The following is a 19866-nucleotide window of genomic DNA, read 5'->3' as shown; positions in this document are numbered from 1 at the left end:
GTCACATTCCAATGACAGTGAGTCACTCTGTTTCAGATTCTAGCTGTCCTTTTATAAGGAAAGTTTTAACTTGTAGATAATATATAGATTACATGTCTATTCCGTTTTAGTTCAAGAGTTTCATTTTGTTCTGCAATGTCTAGTGCACTTGTATACTAAATTAGTATTGATTTCTTAATCTGTTTGTAAAGCCCTCCGCAGTGGGGCATGTTGACAGATGTATTGTTTAACTCTAAATTATGTGATATAAAATGATCCATTTGACTTCAATCAACTTGGTGGTTGTTGAAAGGGTCAGCTTCCATGTAAAATGAACTGTTACACGAGGGGAGTTTTTGTATTTTGTTTGGGAAGATGTATAAATGAAATGGACGGGTATAGATTCATTGTGAATTGCAAATTTTGTATTTTATTTAAATTTAAGTAGAGTTATGAAGTCCACTTTTTACCACTAACAAAATGGAGTTCACTACGCATGGAAGGTTTCCCCCTTCTTAATGAATATAGACTGAAAAATGTGTTTTTCAAAAGACTTGAGGGTTTAAAGCCACAAAAGACAGGATTTCAGATTTCCTCTGAAACAAGGGTAGATTTATTATGTTACATATGTGTAAAACTAGAGAAAGATGGAGTTGAGTCCTTGTAGTGGATTTTTTTTTGTTCATATTTTCCATTTTTAGCTCTTTATATATGTAGTAATCGTTCATGTTTACTTAGTATTCATTTTTAAATGTTTACTTGGATAAATGTTTTATTATGGTTAATTCTTCACTTACCATGGTGTTATAGGTAGAGGTTGGGGCTTTTAGTTTAGGCTAAAAAATTGTTCCAAACTAAGATATTATAATTTTATTTTATTTTATAAGCATAGCTTCTTCTCTCCTCTCCTTGTCTCTTTGATGCATTATTCTCCCTCTCGGCTTCCCTCTCCATTCATCCTCTCGCTCTTCTCTTTTCCCCTAAATATCCTCACGATTTTCTTTGATTTCATCCATTTTGGTTTCGATTTCCTTCAATTTTTCCCATTTCGGAGTCAATTTCTTCGATTTCCCTTGATTTATGCATTCGACTTCGATTTCCCAATGGGCTTCGGTTTTTCCCAAATTTCAGAAGGTAACCTTAAACCTTAATTTTTTTAATTAATGTACTTGTATTTGATTTAATCTTAATTTTTGTGTGCGTATTTGTATTGATGGTTTGGTTTCTACATAATTTCGGGATATAGGGTTAGGGTTTATGGTATTTAGGGTTCAATTTTGTCTTTATAGGGTATAATTTCGGGTTTAGGGCCAAGGTTTAGGGTATTTAGAGTATGCTTAAGGGTATTTAGGGTTAAGAATTTTTTTAAAGCATGGTCAAGGTAGGGTTACTAGAGATTAGGGTTTAGGGTTTGGGGCTTTTAGGGGGTTTAGATTTTGGAATTAGGGTTAAGGGGTTAGGGTTTAGGGTTTAGGGTTAATAAAAGTTAGGTTTAGGGGCTAATGGAGGGTGGGTTTAAGGTTTAGGATTTATGGGCTAATGCAGGTGTTAATGATGATGTAGATAGCAATGACAACGATGGTCTTGTTGATGAAGACAATCAATCAACATACATTCGGAGGCAATGTGCATTAGAATCCACAAAAGCCGCACAATATCGAGATGCCATAGCGACTTGTATGTGGAATAATCATTGATGGTTGTATCTTATTGTTGTTGAACATGTATTTTGTTGATCATATGTACTAAACTAATAATTCGATGATTTTAATATTAAAGGTACGAAATCGTTGTTATATTCCAAGGCATAAACGTTTACTTTTATGCTGTAAATTGTGGACTATTACGAGTAACTCGGTTCATTTTCAAGCATGTTTTGAGATTTCCCGTTCACATGTGATGAATCGTCATCCAGTGCCGTCTCTGGATGCCTGTTTGAGTGAGCTTCATAGGGATGAGCAGCGCATTGTTACTTAGGCTGGAATGGAAAATCGGGTCCAGGCTGATACCTCTGCTCCTGTGGCCTATGCAGCACAAGGGAAAAATAAGGGTCGGGACATGGGTTTTGTCCAGTGCTTTCACTACAAGGATTATGGTAAATTTTCTCGGGAATGCCCCAAGAAATCTTGTAACTACTGCAAGAAGCCAGGTCATCTCATCACAACTTGCCCTCCTAGCCCTGAAATGAAGAAAAATGTTGCTTATCATACCTCCACTGGTACTTCTAGTTTTGTCGTATTGCCTACTTCCGTCCCAATAACTACAATTTATGTTCCTCCAACACCCGCAAATCCGAACACACTCACCCCTAAAATGGTACAACAGATGATCATCTCTGCTTTTTCTACTTTTGGTCTCTCAGGTAAGCATAAAGTCTCTGTTCAGCCATGGTATTTTGATTCCGGTGCTTCTAACCATATGACCATGTTATGGACTTATTAGGGGTTTATTTTTAATTTATATTCATTAGGGGTTTATTTGCAATTTCTATTCATTAGGGGTTTATTTGTAATTTGTTGAACTTATGGCCTTTGGCATGTTTTCCCTAACTCCCTATATAGGGACGTAAGATGAATGAAGAAAGTAAACATTGAATCAAATAGTTGTTAGCAAGGTCAGATTCTCCCTTCTAAGGTCTAGTTCGGATTCTCCCTTTGAGGTCCAGGGTTGAGCTCCCTTTGAAGGCTCAAAACATCACATGAATCCTCCCTATTCATCGTCTTCCTCGTGTGTTAGATTCGGGGCGTAACATCTTGGTATCAGAGCGGGCACATGATGGGCCACGAAGACCCATGGTTGGCGATGCATAGACAAGTCCGTGAAATGGTTGTAGATGGCTTTACAGCAGATGAGATACAGTATTGGCGTGATGCCTGGGTGAAGTATTGGCTAACAACAGAGTATAGAGAGGCATTCGCTGGAGAAGCTGTCTCCGACAGGAAAATGGGTGATCAAGTAACCACTTCATCCCATCTACCAGCCGAAGCCTCTGCGGAGGATTTGGGGTCAATCTCAGATCCGGAGGGGCAGAGAGGTTTTGTGTCACCACAAATTAAGATTTCCAAGCACGGAATTTCAAAGCTGAACAATGACGATGATTTGGGAAAATCGGAGGGGTTTTCGGCTACCACATCATCGGCGTTAGTTAGATTGGGGGAGACCTCAAATCCAGAAGCACACCAACACGACTCACGGCGATCGGAACCCCATCCCGATCTGCAAAAGGAATATCTTTCGGCGACTATTTCAACCGGGACATCAGACGGCAGCGACCCCAAATCGTGCTCATCAGAGGGGTTTTTCCCCACCTCTGTCTCCCACGAAGCCATACATCTTCCACCGGCGATGCAAACCACAACACTGGCTGAACTGGCAGTTTATGGGGCACAAATTCCACCGGAATGGGCTGACAAGCACCAGCCATATTTGCCACATCAGCGCAGGTTTGCCTTTCGCCACCGGACATGGAGGAGGCTCCGTCGACACCATCAGAAACAAATCTGATGGGCTCTGGCTTCTGGATTCTCATTCTCTACCTCAACCTTGCCCTCGGAAGCCCAACAGGGAACCATATCCAACGAAATTTGGGATAAGATTTTGAAACTCAATCTATTTTTAGTTCAAATCGGTGGTTCCATGCGGTTGAAGGGCCTCCTCCAAGGTGCTGAGTAGCAGCAACGCTGCTCAAAAATTGGGAACAATAGCTCTCTGATTCGGGAAGCCACGAACCAGAGCCCAAATGCGGGAATTTCGGCTTGGGTCTATGCAAGTCGAGATCAAATTTTTGGGAGGATGCCGGGATTCATAAAACTAATTTTTTGGGGACGTCGGCAAATTTTTTTTTGGTGGGTTTGTTTTTCTATGGATGCATACAGTACCTGTGCGGAGGTGAATTGTCAAATTGCAGAGGGAGGGTTTCCTTTTCTGGATCCCAGGGAGATAGAATTCTTTTGGGTAGTCAATTTGAAGCTGAAACTTGGACGGAAGGTCTTTGTTTCAAAGACTAAGGCTTCTGGTGTTCCAACTAACTATGAATTGCATAAAACTGTTCTTGGAGATGGCCATGTTGTGAATGTTATTGACACTTTTGGGCTATTTGATACAGTGTTGATTCATATGGACATAGTAACAGAGCTTGTCAGATGCCTTGCTTTATCAAGGGATGGAATTCATGCTGTCCTTCTGGTTTTCTCAATTGGAAACCGGTTTTTAGAGGAAAAAACCCTGCCTTTCAAAGCCTTAGGCAAAACTTTGCCAATCCAGAAGGTGTGGTTGCCCAGAAGATTGTTGTCCAGAAAAATAGTCAAAGAGGAGTACATTTTTTACTTGTAGGTCCTCAGGAGAAGGTCTATTTCAACCCACATGATGTCAAGGCTTGCATAGTCACAAGTGGTGGCTTGTGCCCTGGTATTCATACTGTTATTCGAGAGATAGTATGTCGTTTGAATATTATGTATGGAGTGAATGACATCCTTGGTATTCAGGGAGGATATTGAGGATTTTACTCCAAAAATACCATTCCATTGACACCAAAGGTTGTGAATGATATTCACAAACGTGGTGGGACCTTCCTTTGTACCTCATGGGGAGGTCACGATACAATGAAAATAGTTGACAACATACAGGACCGGGACATTAATCCGGTTTACATAATTGGTGGTCATGGAACCCAAAAAGGAGCATATGCCATATATGAGGAAATTTAGAAACGCAGGCTCCTGGTCATTGTTGCTGGAATCCCTAAAACTATTGATAATGACATTGTAGTGATCGACAAATCCTTCAATTTTGACACAGCTGTAGAAGAGGCTCATAGGCCTATTAATGCTGCACACATTGTAGTTGAAATTGTTGAGAATGGTGTTGGAATTTTGAAACTTATGGGTTGTTATAGTGGGTTTATAGCTATATATGCTACTTTGGCAAGCCGAGATGTGCATTGTTGCTTAATTCCGGAGTCTCCATTTTACTTAGAAGGGGAAGGTGGACTTTTTGAATTTTTCGAGCAGCGAATTAAAGAAAATGGGCATATTGTCATTGTGTTAGCCGAAGGTGCTGGGCAGGAGTATGTTGCTCACAACATGAGTCATATGGATACAAAAGATGCATCAGGGAATCATTTACTCCTTGATGTTGGCCTCTCAAAAAGTCAAGGATCATTTCTCAAAAAGCCAGAAGACAGCAATAAACTTGCAGTATATTGATTCAACTTACATGATCCGTGTAATTCCTAGTAATGCATCAGACAACATCTACTATACTCTTCTTGCACATAGTGCTGTTCATGGAGCCATAACCAGATATCCTGGCCAGGTGGTGATTGGCATGGATGCCGCTGCATCTGAGTTCTCTAACCATAAGGATATGTCATATGATTTGAATTTCAAAGAGGCAAACCACGATAGCTCCCAGAAAATTTCAGGAGACAGCTTGAAGATTGTCTACAAGTCCTTTGTGGCATACTAAAAACTTGTGTCTATTTCGGATCCATTTGCTAAGGCTGATTGGGAACATTACAACAAGCTAACGAAGGAGATTGGGAAGCAAGTGCAAAGTGTTGGAGATCATTTTCTTCTTACTAACCCAAAGCGTGTGGAGAAAGCAATCCAGAACAAGGGGTGCAATGCTCTTCTGTTGAAGGTCAACCATATTGGCTCAGTGACAGAGAGCATTGAGGTTGTTCAGATGTCCAAACGTGTTGGCTGGGGTGTGATGACAGGTCACTGGAGTGGTGGAACCGAGGATCCCTTTATCGCTGATATGGCCGTCGGTTTGTCAACAGGTTAGATCCAGACAAGAGCCCCATGCCGGTCTGAGCGCCTTGCCAAAGATGATCAGCACCCTCCCCAGGTTCTGTGGGCTGTTATTAGATCCAGTGCTGGCCTGAATAATGAAATTGCAGAGGTAGTAGACTCTGTTTACCACTAGTTATCAAACCTGGTTTTGGAAATGCTGCATTGCATGATACTGACATAAGAGAGAATTACAGTGACGAGGTTACAAAAATAATAATAATAATAATAATAAAAAAAAATCTGCTCCTCTACTTGGTTGCTCTACTTTTGTAGTCCAGCGCGCTGACACTGATACTGTGGTTGCCACTTTACATGAACCCAGCCTTCAGAACGGGCACATGATCCTACATTCGAGCTGGAGGGCAAGCTCGTTCTCAAGGAGGGGAGTAATGTTATGGACTCATTAGGGGTTTATTTGCAATTTCTATTCATTAGGGGTTTATTTTCAATTTTTATTCATTAGGGGTTTATTTTTAATTTGTTGAACTTATGGTCTTAAGCATGTTTTCCCTAACTCCCTACATAGGGATGTGAGATGAATGAAGAAAGTAAGCACTGAATCAAATAGTTGTTAGCAAGGTCGGATTCTCCCTTTGAGGTCCAGGGTTGAGCTCCCTTCGAACGTTCAAAACATCACAACAATCCTCCCTATTCATTGTCTTCCTCGTGTGTTAGATCCGCGGCGTAACAGACCAACAATGCCATGTCTCTTTCTAATGTCCAAAAGTATGCTGGAAACTTGAAAATCAACACTGCTGATGGCAGCTCTCTGCCTATCAGTGTTGTTGGTGATCTCTCTTCCACCTTAGTAGATGTCTTTGTGTCCCCTGACCTATCTAAAAATCTTCTTTTTGTTGGTCAAATGGTTGATAACAATTGTAATGTTCAGTTCTCTCGCTTTGATTGTGTTGTGCAAGATCAAGCGTCAGGGAAGGTGATCGTGAAGGGGCCTAAAGTGGGACGACTATTTCCACTTAAAGTCTTTCTCTCAACCATTACACCGCATACTTTTGTACTTTCTTTTGCATGTAATGTTGTTGTCTCTGGCACTAAGATGTGGCATAGACGTCTAGGCCACTCAAACTTTGATGTTCTTCATACTATTTAAATTTGATTTATTAGGCAGTCTAACATGCTCTTTTCATGATCTTTCTTTTGATTGTTCATCATGCAAACTTGGAAAAAGTAAAAGTTCTACCTTTTCCTCATCATGCCTCGCATGCCTCTCACTATTTTTATCTTATTTATAGTGATGTTTGGGGAATCGATCTTGTTGTCTCGCATGCACAATATAAGTACTTTGTTACCTTTATTGATGACTTCAGTCGTTTTATCTAGGCCTACGTATTACAGGCTAAGTCTGAAGTTTCCATAGTATTTAAGTGGTTTCTTGCGCTTCTTGAAACTCAATTTTCTGCTCACATTAAGGTATTGTGCTTTGACTCTTGAGGCGAGTACATGTCTATTGAGTTCAAGGATTTTCTTCAAAGCAAAGGCATTATCTCTCAACATTTTTGTCCCTCGACACCGCAACAAAATGGGGTTGCTGAGTTGAAAAATTGTCACCTTCTTGATATGGTCTAAACACTTCTACTTGAATCATCTGTTCCTCTCCATTTTTGGTGTGAAGCACTTTCTACCTCAGTTCATTTCATCAACCGCCTAGCCTCTCCTACCTTGTATCATGTTTCTCCATTCTTTAAGTTATTTGGTTATTCTCCATCATTTATTGATCTTTGGACATTTCGTTGTGTTTGTTTTGTAGATCTACCTGATCATGAATGACACAAACTTACAACCCAATGAGTTATGTGTGCTTTTCTTGGTTATGTCATTTCTCAAAAAGGTTATGTTTGATACTATCTGCAAGCTCATTGAATCCGTGTTTCTCGGAATGTGGTTTTCTTTGAAAACCAATATTTCTTTCCATCTCATGTTACTTTGCCATCTGCATCTTTGTTTATTCTGCCTAGCTTTGTTGAGTCTCACCCTACTTCATCGGTGCCCCTCCTTATCCCGACCTGGCGCCTTCTCCTGATCATCCCTCTTCTCCTGCCACCACCACTCTTTGCCGGTCTACTCACCCTTATTGACCCCCTAATAGGTCTCTCCTCTCCTGTATCTCTTGCGGCTACTTTATCATCTATTTCCATTCTCTCTTTCTACAAACTAGCAATGGCACATTAGAGTTGGCAAAAGGCAATGCAAACAGAACTACAAGCTCTAGAGGAGAATCACACTTGGGACATTGTTACTTGCCCTCCTGCTATTCGGCCTCTTGGGAGTAAATGGGTTTTCTCTATCAAGTTGTGTTCATATGGATCTTTGGATCTGTACAAAGAGCTCCTTGTAGCCCTGGGGAACAAGCAGGAATATAGGATTAATTATGAGGATACATTTGCTCTAGTTGCCAAGATGACCACAATCCGCACTATATTAGCCATTGCAACCTCCCAATCCTGGCCATTGCATAAGATGGATGTGAAGAATGCCTTTCTACATGGTGATCTACAGGAGGATATCTATATGAATCTCCCCTCTGGTATGACTACTTCTCCTAATGATGTTTGCAATCTACATCGTTCTCTGTATGGGCTTAAGCAAGCTCCCCGAGTTTGGTTTGAAATTTTTTGCAATACACTTATTCTCCAAAACTTTACACAGAGTTAGTATGATTCCTCTCTCTTCTATACAAGTCTACCACGGGCATGGTCATTCTCTTGGTTTATGTGGATGATATCATCATTACTGACACTGACTGTGGCCTGATTACTAAGCTTCAGCAGGTGTTGCATGCAACTTTTAATATGAAGGATCTTGGCCAGCTCACGTACTTCTTAGGTTTGGAAGTACATCATCGACCCAACGACATTTTCTTAAAACAGCATAAGTATATTCAAGATATTATTACTCTAGCAAGGTTGGAGGACACTTCTTCGGTCGCTACTCCTATGGAGGTCAATGTCAAAAACAAGAAAGATGAAGGGGCTCTCCTTGATAATCCTACTATCTATTGACGCCTGGTTGGGAGCCTCATATACTTGACCACTACTCGTTCGAACATCTTCTATATTGTTCATCAAGTCAATCGGTTTATGTCTTCTCCTCGCCACCTTCATCTTGCGGCAATTCGGTGCATGATCTGCTATCTGTGAGGTTCTCCTACTTATGGATTATTCTTTCCTACAGGCTCCGCGCTTCAATTGGTTTTCTATAGTGATGTTGATTGGGTTGGGTGCCCAGATACCCATCATTCTACTACAGGTTGGTGTATGTTTTTAGGAGATGCATTGATTTATTGGAAGTGTAAGAAACAAGATCGAGTGTCCAAGTCCTCGGTCGAGGCCGAGTATCGTGCCATGTCTACTATGTGTTATGAAGTTATATGGCTACACAGTCTTCTTGTTGAGCTCTAGTTTCATCAGACTTCACCTACACCTCTCCATGCGGATAATACGAGTGCTATTCAGATTGCTACCAACCCTGTTTTCCATGAGTGCACCAAGCTCATTGAGGTTGATTGTTACTCTATCTGCGACACTTTGGAGTGCTGAGTAATGTCTCTTCCGTACATCTGTTTGGATCTTCAAGTGGCTGATGTCTTCACCAAAGCATTGTCTCAACCCCGGCATAATTTTCTAGTTGGAAAATTGTTGCTGGTTGACTTCCCGACATCAATTTGAGGAGGGACGTTACCATATGTTGGAATGTATATTAGATAGGCATTATGTTAATATTTTTTGTATAATTTATGTCATGTACATAGGGTAATTAGAAAGGGTTTAGTGGGCTGGGTTGCACTGTATTGAGCCCATGGGCTGTAATGTAATTAGCTAAACCTAAGTTTAAATAGAAAATGGAGGGGAGGGGAGCAGCACTCCCGTTTTTCCAGCCCCCTAAGTGTCTTCTTCCTCATGGTGAAACCAGAGCTTGAAGATCTTCTCTCAAGCTGTTCCATCAGCCTCTGGTGGTGGTGGTTCTAGCCACCGAGTTCAGAGCTTGGAGATCTTGGTGTAGGCTGTGCCGTCAGTCTCAGGTCATGGTGGTTCTGTCCATGAAAACCCAGAGCTGGAAGCTATGGTCTTGCTTTTCCGTCAGCCTCAGTTTGTCACTTCTTCCCTAACCCAAGTTATCCATGGATTAAACCCTATAATTCAACATGGCTTCAGAGATGGAATTCTAGGGTTTAAAGTAAAGTTTATCACGTTATTCAAGTTTAGTGAAAAGGAAACTCAATTCAGCCTTCAAGCAACAATGGGTTCAACTAGTTTTGTGAGGAGCAAAAGGATGAAGTCAATTCAGCAAGTTCTCTCCTTAAACAGATAAATTTCACCTTATGTTTCAAATTATGAGGGATTCAATTCAAGTTTTTGATAGTCACAAAGTTTTTTTTAACTCAAGCCTAATTATCCCCCTCAAAATTTTTTTTTTCTTCATATTAATACAAGTTTTCATTCAATCCTAATTACATTCTAACTCTAACTCTTCAATATAAGTAAGTTTATTCAAACTAGAACTCCTAGAAGACTAATTGGAGTAGAACTAGGAGTTCTTTATTATCCACGTGAATGTAAGGGATAAGCCAGCTCATGGCCTTATCCTAGTGGGCCCCTCATGATTCTCCAGCCCACCTTGATAATTGTGCCAGCTCGTGAGATCTTGTGGGCCCCACTTGATCTTCAAGTCTTCTAAATCAACTCAGTTTGTGCTTCTTGATTCCTTTACTCGAGCTTGCTTAGGGAGAGAACTCTTCTTGGTGTCCCAAGTCCTCTAGGATTCTTCTTGATGACCTACGTCATCATGGTGGAGCACCATGTTGGGCCCCACATTGTAACACGAAGTGGCCATGGTGTGTGTGGAAGGCAGTCCTTCTCCACATCTGTAGGGTGTACCTAAATCTGGTGGTACTCGGATCTCAAATCAAATTTAGTAAAGAATTGTGCCCCATGTAATTCATCCAAGAGTTTGTCCACCACTGGTATTGGAAATTTATCCTTGATTGTATGGGCATTCAGCTCTTTCTAGTCCACACAAAAATGCCAAGTGTTGTCTTGTTTATTAACTAATAACACTGGGGACGAAAACGGCGACCGACTGGGCTGAATAATGCTTTGCACCAACATGTTTTGACATTGCCGCTCGATTTCATCTTTTTGTATGTGGGGGTAGCGGTAGGTGCGTACCACTACTGGCTCAGTGCCCACTTTTAAATGAATCCGATGATCACAAGCTCGGATAGGTGGAAGTGTTGCTGGCTCCTGAAATAAATCAACAAATTCTGTAATGAGTGAGTTTAACTTACAGTGGTCGGAGTCCATAACTTGGAGGTACTAGAGAGTGCAAGGGAATGGTGCATGAGTCCCATGAAGGATAATGGGTTGCTGGGCAGAAGTGAAACTCATAGTGAGGGACTTGAAATCCCATAAAATAGGACCCAACTGCTGCAGCCATTTAATACCCAAAATCAAGTCAAAACCTGCCAATGGAATGACCAAAAAATCTGCCACAAATGTGTGGCCTTCAATAACAAAAGGTACTGTTGAACAAACTCCCGCACTGGGAATCTTTTCCCCGTTGGCCGCCGAAACCAAAGTGCCAGAGTTTTGCTGAATTTTCAAGCCAAGCTAGTGTGTTGCTGGTTGGTTGATGAAGTTGTGGGTGCTACCCGAATCAACTAAGGCCAGTAATATGAGGTGTTGGAGGAGGGCACGAACCTGCATAGTGTTTGTACTTTGCAACCCTGTCATGGCATGTAGGGAAATTGCTGGTTCGACCACTACTAGTTCCTCCTCTTCCTCAATTGGTGTTGTGTCTTCCGAATCCTCCACCTCTAACCAAAACAAACTTTTGCATAGATGCCTAGGAAGGTATTGCTCATCACAATTATAACAGAGCCCTTTTGCTCTCCTCTGTTCCATCTCTGGCCGTGAAAGGTGACGAATGAATTGGGCCGGTGGTGTTAAATTGTGTGCCTCCGATGTTGGAGAGGTGTTTTGGCCTTAGCGCAAAGGGGAGGTAGTGGTGTGTGTTGCACCAATCGCCACACGGCCTTGCCATGGGGGTCTATGGCCTAGAGATTCTTTCAAGACCCTCTGCTTGGTGTCCAGGGTACGGGCCAGATTCATAACATGTGCTAAGTATAGTGGGTCATGTAATTCCTCTTCCAGGCGAAGTGCTTCCACTAGGCCAGCAGTAAACAAATGAACATACTGAGTAGGATGCACATACCTAATGGCTCATGCCAGCAGTAAACAAATGAACATACTGAGTAGGATGCACATACCTAATGGCTCATGCCAGCAGTAAACAAATGAACATACTAAGTAGGATGCACATACCTAATGGCTCATTCCAGCCGTTCTTAAAATTATTTTTGATAAACCTCTATGGAACCGGTTTGTTTTAGGTTCACCAAATCTCCTAGAGGATTACTTCGGGCTGGGGACCAAACCTGAACATGCAATAGTCCTTAAAAAATATCCCAATCGTGGATATGGTGTTCAGAGTCAAACTAATGGTACCATAGCTGCGCTTCGTCAAGCATGTGGAAGGCGGCTAAAGGAACCTTTTCATCTGCTAGTGTTCTTTGATTCCAAAAAACTTGGTCACATCGATGTAACCTTATTAAAGTGTCGGATGAGCCATCATAAGTTGGAAAATCAAGTTTGGTATACCTGGGCACGGTGGAGTGGCTTGGCGCGTGGACTCCCCTAGGCTATGATGTGCTAGACGCAGAGGCAGTGTAGATGGATGGGGTGGGGGTTTTGGTCGAAAGACCAGTTGGAACTGCCCGGAAGAGCAAAATCCCGAGCAATCAACTCTCCAACACAAAGACTGAGTTGCAAAATAGTCTTCCGGAGCTTTATAAATTCAGTTCGGAGTGCCGGGTTTTGGGTCTGTGCTTCAATCCGAACTTCATCCAGTAGATTGTGCCAATTATTGGGAGAAGAAGAACCACCGATGGTGGTCTTGTTTGATACTACGTTGTTAAGCTCCCTTGCCATGGATCGAGTCACCCGACGATCTCCTCTAGGTTTCAGATTGGAAGATGTCCTTGAGGGAGACCTAGGATTTTTGGAATGCCCTATTACTGAGAATAACCAAGCTTTCAAAGGAAGCTTGCACCTTGGACCTCGTTAAGAGAGAGAATATGATCTCAGGATTAAACTAATGATCAATGATTAATTCCCATTCAAGCACCTGTCCTCCATATAAGAGAGGATTAGGGTTGATGTACATAGCAAAGGCCAAGCAAAGGCCCACAAAATTAAGAGGAAATTAAGAGAAATTCCATAAATTCAACAATAAGGATTATATTGGTTCATGTTATATGGGCCCAGTCCCATTACAGCTGTTACTATTATGTCTCTTTGGATGAGACATTATTATTGAAGAAGATATGGTCTCAGTATCAATGGACACACTACCCCACCCCTGCCCTTCACCACCACCCCCCAGTAATGGCTTTTATTACTCCTACCACTTGAGAATCGTTGTCCTGTGGAGGGACACAGTGATGGAGAAGGTTTTATTACACTTCAGAGCAATGCCTATAAACTCACTACCTACAAGAGATAGGAGAGGCACTACCTAATAAGAGGAGTGTGCCCTACATCCGGCATCCGGACTGGAGTATGGAGCAATGTCTTACCGGCTAAGAGTAATTTTTATCCCACTTATCTTATGCTAGTAGGGCCTCATGGATGGATGCACCAGAGGGAAGGGGAGTGTTGGAAGATGTGGCATGTTATACAAAAAGCTTTTATACACTTTTTATAGCAAGCTGGGAGTTTATGCTGTTCACTCACCCCCAGCTTGAGGGGGAGTGTTGGAATATGGGCCCAAGCCCACACGACCAAGGAAGGCCCACAAATCCAAGTGTGTTAAAAGATGGGCCAAAACCCATAAGACAAAGGAAGGCCCATATATCCAAGAGATGTAGAAGATGGGCTTGAGGCCCATAGATCAAGGAGAAGGCCCACAGGCCCATACAATGATGACAGGATAGTAAATAAAGGGTCATATCATAGAGATGATATTAATGTAATTCGGTTAAAGTGTCAGGGTTAAAACCCTAAACCCTAAGTTCAGGGGTATTATTTTAATACAATAGTTTTATTAATCTATAAATAGAGCTTTAAGGGAAGGGTTAGGACATCAAGTCCATAACTTCTTCTTCCTCTGGTTTTCTCCCAATGTGTCTCTCTCCCTTTTTCTCCATGAGCTAAATCCATGGAATCCTAAATAACAACACTCTCATTATGTTTCCACTCCCTGTTTGTCTTAAAGTTGTATCTCTTTTTTCTCCTCATTGTCTCCTTCTACCATTCCTACCAGCTATGTGGAGGCTTTCACTGATCCAAGGTGAAAAGCTACCATGGATAAAGAGATTCATGTTATGTACCATAGTTCCTCTATGAATTTGGCCATTCTTCCACCAGGAAAAAGGATAGTCATGTGCAAAAGGATCTTCTCCCCAAAGTATAATCTAGATGGCTCTACTGCTAGATATAAGGCTTAGTTAGTTGCTAAAGGTCATACTCAGTCTTACGGTGTTGATTATGATAAAACCTTTTCTCCCGTTGCCAAGATGAACTCGTAAGAGTTCTTATTTCTCTAGTAGACAAATTAAAATGAGAGTTACATCAGTTAGATGCCAAGAATGCTTTCTTGAATGGTTTACTTTTACAGGAAGTCTACATGTACCATGTGGTTGAGGGGAGAAAGTATGTCGGCCGAATAAAACAATATATGGGTTGAAACAATCTTTGTGGGCTTGGTTTGATAAATTTACTACTGTGGTTACAAAACTTGGGTTCAAGAGGTGTGAAAGTGATCACATAGTGTTTACTGAAATTCCACTAAGTGAAACATTCTTATGGCGGTATGCGTGGATGACATTTTTAGGGCAATTTTATTTGAAATATTTAGTAGGTAAAGCAAGACCTTAATAAGGAATTCTAAACCAAGAACCTCGGGCTTCTCGAGTACTTCTTTAAGATTGAAGTTCTTCAATCCAGACATGGTACAGTCCTATCACAAAGGAAGTACGTACTTGATTTGTTAAAGGAGACTGGGATGGTTGGATGCAAGCCTACAAACATACATATGGAACCTAATGTTAAGTTGTGTGCAGAAACTGGTAGTGATGTTGATGTTGGTTGATTTCAACGGTAAGTCAGAAAGTTGATCTATTCCACAATCACAAGATCATATGTTTCCTATTCGATCAGTGTTATCAGCTAGTATATGCATCAACCACAACAATCACATTGGGAAGCATTAGAAAGAATCCTTCGGTATCTCAAGAAAAGTCCAAGTTAATGGCCACTACATAAATGTCATGGTTATACAAAAATTAATGGCTTTTCTGATGTTGACTGGGCTAGGTCCCCTATGATAGAAAATCCACATATGTTTACTTCACAACTATTGGGGGCAATCTAGTCACCTAGAGAAAATAAAATAAAATGTAGGGGCTAGATCGAATGCGAAGGAAGAATATTGAGCTATGGCACTTTTAGTTACTGAATTGTTATGGTTAAAATCATTCGTGACTAAATTTGGGTTTTGGTTAACCAAGCCTATACAACTTTGCTAACTTTCAAGAATCCATGGATTACGCCATGGAGAAAAGGGGATATGGCATATTAGGGAGAAAACAAGAGGAAGAATGAGGTTATGGACTTGTGCTCTAACCCTCCCCCTGAAGCTCTATTTATATATGAATAAAATTATAATATTATAATTATGCCCCTAAAACTTAAACTAATTACATTAATGTCATCTTTATTATATGACTTTTTATTTACCATCATGCCACCTCTCTTGGATATGTGGGTCTCCTTGGTTGTGTGGGCTTGAGCCCATCTTCCACCTCTCTTGGATGTGTGGTCTAGTGGGCATGAACCATCTTCACACTTGTATTACGGTTGCTACATCCCCTTTGGTGACAACATTCTTAAAAACGTGCTCCATCAAAAGTGGACCAGAAAAGGTCTTCCACAACTGGTGTATGCAGATTTCGGTCACATAGTCGCCATCCAAATCGTTTGACTACATGCTCATACAAGTTGTTTAATCGTCTTCCAATTATTGCAATAAGAGCGTAGTTCATGGATATGGTTGGTACGATGTTGTGATGACCCAGTGGTATGATGGTGTTCTGCTGAGTTAACTTGGCACAACTTGGATACGGCTCAGGATGAGTTACGCACAAAGTTGATGCAGTTGGATTTTGCGTAGTGGTTCCTAACTACTTCCATAGGGATCCTTATGATCCCACAAAGTATCCAAGCCGTTTGGACTGGTTGAACTACCATGGAAAAAATAAAGGTTATGAAGATGCCAAAGCGGTGATTACATAAATAAAGATAAATAGAGGTGGCAATTACCAGCAGTAGAGATATATAGTCAACCAGAGAAACCGAAGTAGCAACATGCCCAAAATAAAAAAGGAAGATGGGTTTTTGGAATCCTGAAAACCATACCCGTGAGTCATGAAAATCAAAGCTCTGATACCATGTTGATTTTCAGGACTCCATGGATTATGCCATGGAGAAAATGAGAGAAGGCATATTGGGGAGAAAACGAGAAGAAGAATGAGGTTATGGACTTGTGTCCTAACCCTTGTTATGGTCGTGGGTTAAGTACCTATGTCTTTCGCTCCTAACAGGCCGGTCTTTTGGGTAGTATTGGCTAGGTCCTTAACATTTGGTATCAAAGTTGGCTCCCACGTCGCGAGTTCGAGTCCCGGGGCACGCAAAGGCTGGATTAAAATTACTGGTAGGTTCGGAAAGGGCAACCTGGAGAACTGCGAAGGGGCACTAGGAGTAGGCCGCCGCTAGAGTAGGCCACCGGGTTGGGCCAGTGTCGTTGCGCCGCCGTGGTCGTCGGCTCGCGAAGGTGGTGTGTGATGTTATGGTCCTGGGTTAAGTACTTATGTCTTCCGCTCCTAACAGGCCGGTCTTTTGGGTAGTATTAGCTAGGTGCTTAACATTTCACGAGTAAGTAACAAAGTTTGGCTGAGTACCTGCCTTGACCCTTCTATCAAAAACCAGAGAAGCCGAATCGAAGGTGCCAGTTTGACAATGCCTCGCGATTGCGTGGACGAGGTTGCCCCACTGGATTGCCGAGAAGGAGATGGGAACTGATAGCTGGCCTGAATCCAATTTCCCCAAAAAATTTTTGTTGAGCCACGCCCATCCAATTTGGAAGTTGGGTTCCCTTGGTGCTGTCGAGAGGGGAATCGCGAGTGGGAGGTGATGGTCGGAAGTCACCTCCCACCGGACAAGTTTCCGACGATGCTTCCTCATTTTTTGGTGGACTCTTGTGGCTGCTGGTGCTGGTAGATTGTCGGAGACAAAGGAGGGAGGGTCGAATTGATTCGCCATGACTGAGGCAGATGGGAATACTTCCGTCTGTTGTGTGGGAAGAGGTGCTGCTGTCCATGAGAAGGGGATTTGGGAGGTCGAACCCAAATCAGCCTGTATCGACGAGATTTGGTCAGAAATGTCTTCTGATTTCTCAAAATCTGGGTCCCCTCCTTTTGATTTCGGGAGTTCGGGAAGCATTTCTGAGTCTGCAATATGTCGGACTGGAAGCGTCCGTTGTGCAGGAAGAGTTATGGCTTCCCGAGAGACGGGGTGGGGAAAAACCCCTCCGGTGTGCATGATTTAGGGTCGCCGCCGTCTGGTGTTGAAATTTGGGGGAGCTTTTCCATGATCCAGAGCTCCCGAATGGGCATTTTGGCCGATGAAGGTTGTGCTGGGTGCAGAGGAGCCCTAGGTGGGGGTGGGGTATGATGGCGCAGAAGCGGTGGAGGTCGTGCTGGGCACAGAGGAGCCCTAGGTGGGGGCGGGGTTTGATGGCACAAAAGTGGTGGGGTTGGGAGGGGGGGGGGGGGGGGGGGGGGGGGGGGGGGTGAAATGGTGGTGCTCGGCCAAAAGAGTGGAACTGCCTAGGGGCGTCTGACCACAACCCATTTCCTCATCCAGTAGCCATTTGATCCGCTGTAACATGTCCTTCACGGCGTACATGTCCGTCTTGATTTCCTCCATGGCCTGATGTTGTTTCTCCATAACTGGACGTTGTTCCACCAAATGTCGACGCAAATCCTCCCAGGAAAACGCATCGCCACCGTTGGTCCGCTCTGATACCAAGCTGTTTTGGCCCATTTCGGATCAACCACCGGACAATTTCTTCCAGCGTGGGGAGGAAGGGATTGAGCCTTGAAGGAGGCTCGACCTTGGACCTCAAAGGGAGAATCCGACCTAGACCTCTGAGGGAGAATCTGACCTGTTTAATCTAATTTTCTCAATACTTACTTTCTTCATTCATCTCATGTCCCTATATAGGGAGTTAGGGAAAACATGTCAAAGGCCATAAGTTCTACAAATTACAAATAAACCCCTAATGTTCAACAAATTACAAATAAACCCCTAATGAATAGAAATTGCAAATAAACCCCTAATGAGTCCATAACAACCTTCCTATGAAGCTCTATTTATAGATGAATAAAACTACAATATTATAATTATGCCCCTGAAACTTAAAACTAATTACATCAGTGTCATCTTTATGAGATGAATCTTTATTTACCATCATGCCACCTCTCTTGGACATGTGGGCCTCCTTGGTCACACGGGTTTGAGCCCATCTTCTTCCTTGGTCTTATGGGCTTGAGCCAATCTTCCACCTCTCTTGGATGTGTGGGCCTTCCTTGGTCATGTGAATTGAGTCCATCTTCTAACACACCTCTCTTGGACGTGTGGGCCTTCCTTGGTAGTGTGGGTTTGAGCCCATCTTCCAACAAACTTCATTGTGACAATCATATAGCTATCCATATTGCGACAAATTCAATCTTTCATGAGAGAACCAAGCACATTGAGATAGATTGTAATTTCATATGAGAAAAACTTCAACCTGGAATAATATCTATGTACTATATCCCTTCAAAAAATCAATTGGCGAACATCTTCACAAAGGCTATTGCTATAAAGTCTCTCACATATACCTACTCCAAGCTGAGAATATTTGATGTTTCTCATCAGATTGAGGGGGAGTGTTGACGTAGTTTTTAGTGGTATTCTATATAATTATCAAAGTGAGGGCCATAATCTATAATTACTGGTTAGTTTAAGTATTCTTTTTTATTCTTATGTATTAGGTCATCCATGCCCCACCTATATGAATAAGAGGGGGGGGGGGTTGTGTGCTGCTCATTCTTTTGCTCTCTCTTAACCTTAAAGTTTTTCTCCTCAACTTTTCCTCTTGCCTTCTCCTTCTCATTTCTTCTTACTTCTTATTTCTTCTTCTTTCTTCTTCTTCTTCTTTTCAAACCAGGTTATCCATGGATTAAACCCTAGAACTCAACATGAGTTGAAGAGGTTTCGCTCTTCTTCATCATAAATTGGAATTGGAGTTGGCTTTGGTTAATCGGATTCGTCAAATTCAATGTGCACCAACTCAACTCTCATAGATGTCTTGTTATAAACTTTATATGCTCTATGAGATGAATAACCTAGAAATATTTCAATATCAGCTCTAGAGTCAGACTTCCGTAATTTATCCTTTGGTTCTTTTACTACAAATACTTTGCATTCAAAGGTTCGAAAAACTTTTTGAGAAGGGCCTTATGCATACTCAGTTTATTATATAGAAAGTGGAATTTATGGATTTGGCCCAAAATCTATGTGGCATATTTTATGCACGTAGCATAACTCTTACTATTTTAATTAAGGTTCTATTTCTTCTCTCAATGACACCATTTTGTTGAGGAGTTCGAGGAGCTGAAAAGGTATGGTCTTTGCCATGTTGTGTACAATATTCTCCTCAATGTGTGAAAAAATTTCATAGATGTTAAATCTTCTTCATCTATTCTCCCCCTTTCTCTAATATTTTTGTCACATAAAATTTACCACATGTGGAAAAAAATCCTTTATTCTTGTATTTTTTCTTCTAATCCTCTCCTTCAAGATGGGGATAAAAATGATATAGAGACCCAGCTTGGACAAAACACAATGTGAGAGAAAAAAACATTCATAGTTGTATGACAAAACTCCACACACTAGTCAAAATGATCATAGTATGA

The 19866-nt window shown here is 41.8% G+C and overlaps 1 pseudogene; it reads left to right on the top strand.

The window, feature by feature from the left end:
- Positions 1 to 1962: 1962 nt before the first annotated feature.
- On the top strand, positions 1963 to 5907 carry LOC137947665 (uncharacterized; annotated as a pseudogene).
- Positions 5908 to 19866: the final 13959 nt, after the last annotated feature.

The sequence above is a fragment of the Aristolochia californica genome, unplaced genomic scaffold (assembly GCF_029961685.1).
Source record: "Aristolochia californica isolate CCGP_79_NKW_82.1479 unplaced genomic scaffold, dmAriCali1.0.hap1 SCAF_13, whole genome shotgun sequence".
Classification (NCBI taxonomy): domain Eukaryota; kingdom Viridiplantae; phylum Streptophyta; class Magnoliopsida; order Piperales; family Aristolochiaceae; genus Aristolochia; species Aristolochia californica.
The sequence above is the reverse complement of the archived record's forward strand: the minus strand, read 5'-3'. Positions and strand labels throughout refer to the sequence as shown.